Consider the following 2,899-nt stretch of genomic DNA (forward strand, 5'->3'; position numbering starts at 1 on the left):
GATGGATAGATGGTGATTGATGGACACTTGGTGCTTTCCACTCTGGCCGCTGTGGTCGTGCAGGTTTGGCTGTCAGTGTGGTGGTACTGCTTGTGCACCACCTATGCGTCAAGCACTGACGCCTGGGACTTATTTTTTGGTGGGGGGTGGAGGCCGTCAACAAGGGAATGCCAAAAAAGTATAGCCACAGTGCTCCTTAGACGGGAAGGAGGTGACACTTTGTCTCATGTATTTTGACATGTTCTCAGGAGGGCCTCAACACCATGCTTGGTGAAGAAGAGAGTCGTCCAGCAACGGGCTCAAACTGCAATGATTGTGAGGACGGCACTGGATCTCTCAGGACAGAGTCTAAACTTCTAATATGCCACCTCTCTACCTTAGTCCTGTAGCAGCCTGCATATGACCCATTAGCCCACCAATATCCGGTCCCCCCTCTTAGCCTAACCTGGGACCAGTGGCTGTTTTCCTGGTTCGGGGCACCCAGTTTCTGACTCCTGTCACTGCAGAGAAAAAAAGTTCTGTCTTGAAGTAACAGCCAGAGTGTTCCTTAGAAGTCAGGAAGGTGACTTCATCTCGTGTACTTTGGACATGTGACAGGAGAGAGAACATGGGAAAAGACACCATGCTTGGTAAGCTAGAGGGTCAGCAAACGAGGAAAGAGGTGACCACCAAAAGGGCTCAAATAATGAGGATGGAGGACGGGGCAGCGTTTCACTTTGTTGTACGATGAGTTGGAGCTGACGTGACGGCGCCCAACATTTCTAACCAAATCTCACTGTGAATTGGGTGGCGAGTTGCAGAGCAGATCATTATGTAGCCAACAGGTCACCCATTCTGATTTGAATCCTAGTTGCAGTCCCCTCGGGGTTTTATCACTGGTCCCATTTCCTCTTTCCTGTCTCCATTCCTCTTTTTTGGTTTCTTGATTTTTTTCCTAGCCTTCTGAAATTTGTCTTTGAGTAAGTGCTGCAATTTTGATCTTAAATGGTAGGTGCTTCTAATACAGAGGCCGAGTCAATCGCAGACATGAAGGGAAAGGGCCATCGTTTGGGGAGTCCGCTAGTCTCCTTCTGCCAGTAAGTGCTATCCCTTTAGATTTGGGTGTTTTGCATTTTTCTCCCACTCTTATCTGGGACCTTTTTCAGCGCAGCTGGTAGCGGTAACCAGGCACCATCTAGTTTCCTGGTCTCGGGCTGTGGAGACTGGTATTTGCTTGGTCCGTTGGTCCAGTATTTCTTTGAACCTTACTGTTTTCCATGTGTCTTTCTATCCCTCTTCTTTCCTCTGGATAGGGATGTGATCACAACGTGAAATAAGAAATTCATTGTATTGTTGTCTACCCTAGTTTTCTTACCAGTATTTTAAGTCGGTTTGTAAAACTCACTGTTATAACACTTACATAAGAGGAAGGGCTAGGAAAAGGTGAAGGGTAAGCAGAAGTACAAAGAGTACTCTTATGTGACAGGGGCTGCGACCAAATGTGAATGATTTGGACACCAAGTTGCTCTCAACATTAATCAATCGCGCACACACACACCCCCCTAATATAAATCACCAATAGGACTTATTTTTAATGACTTTGGTTGCTTCTTTTAATATCTAGAGGTATTAATGCATTTGAATTGTGGTGCTCGAGAATATTCAAAGTACCATGGGCTTCTAAAAGGATAAAGAGATCTGTCTGAAGTACAGAGGGCTCCTTAGAGGCAAGGATGGTGAGACTTTGTCTTATGTGCTTTGGACCTGTTGTCAGGAGAGACCAGTCCCTGGAGAAGGACACCATGTTTGGTAAAGTGGAAGGGGCGACAAGGAGGTAGGCCCTCAAAGAGATGGATTGACCCAAGGGCTGCCCAACATTGGGCTAGGACGGGATCAATTCTGAGGATGGCACAGGAGCGGCCAGTGTTTTGTTCTGTTGTGCATAGGGTCGCTATGAGTCATAGCCCACTCAGTGGCACCTAACATTAAAATCAAGGTAAAATCAAGGTATTCAAAGGGCCCTGCCCTGCAGCTCAGGCCCCCTAGGGGTCCTCGAATTGGAAACTGACCAAACGCCTGCCTAGCCCGCCCTGCTGTAATTGCCACCGACGCCGGGCGGCCGGCCGTGAACCACGGCTAGTGTCCTCGTCTCGTTGGGAAAACGAGTGGGCTTCGTTCGCCCAGACGACGACAGAAACGAACGCGTAACCCCGGGGCCCAGAGGCAGGGCGGGCGCGAGGCCTGGAAACGAGGGTTGGGGGTGGGGGAAAGGGGATGGGGGGGCGGCCAACTTCAGAGGCAGACGCGCTCCAACTGCAACACCGGCTCCGAGAGATGACGTCAGCGAAGAGCGAAGCTGCACCATTCCGGAGCTGCCCCGATCCGCCCCGCCCCGCCCCGCCCCGCCCGGTGCATTGTGGGCCCTAGAGGCGCCAGCCGGAAGCCCGGTCTCGCGAGAGCACACGAAATTCACGCCAAGGGGTGAGCCAATCAGAAAGCCTCATTGTCTTGGCCACGGGGATTGGTCAGAGGGCTCACATGACACGCCGCACGTGACCTGTTTGGGCACGTGATCCGGCCGGCGGCAGCCTTCGCGGGCAGCTGGAAGGAACTGGAGAGGCTTGGGGGTGAAAAAACTCGAGTCCCGAGACTGCAGGCGAGAAGGGTGGCGAAGCTCGCGGGCTTCTCGGTGGGCTGGCGCCCAAGGGAAGATCCTTGTCAGCGTCTGACGGAGACGTGACACACGCTTCCCTCCGGGGGTGGGTGGGGCGGGGGGCGGCGAGGCTGCCCGGGACCACGTGAGGCCGGGTTTCTGGGAAAGCAGGTTCGAGTATGAGGTGGCCTCGAGGGTTGGAGCGGCGCCAGGCAGTGACACTGATGCGCCAGCTCTGGCCGTCTCGAAAGCCCCACTGAGCGCTGC

The sequence above is a fragment of the Tenrec ecaudatus genome, chromosome 14 (assembly GCF_050624435.1).
Source record: "Tenrec ecaudatus isolate mTenEca1 chromosome 14, mTenEca1.hap1, whole genome shotgun sequence".
Taxonomy (NCBI): domain Eukaryota; kingdom Metazoa; phylum Chordata; class Mammalia; order Afrosoricida; family Tenrecidae; genus Tenrec; species Tenrec ecaudatus.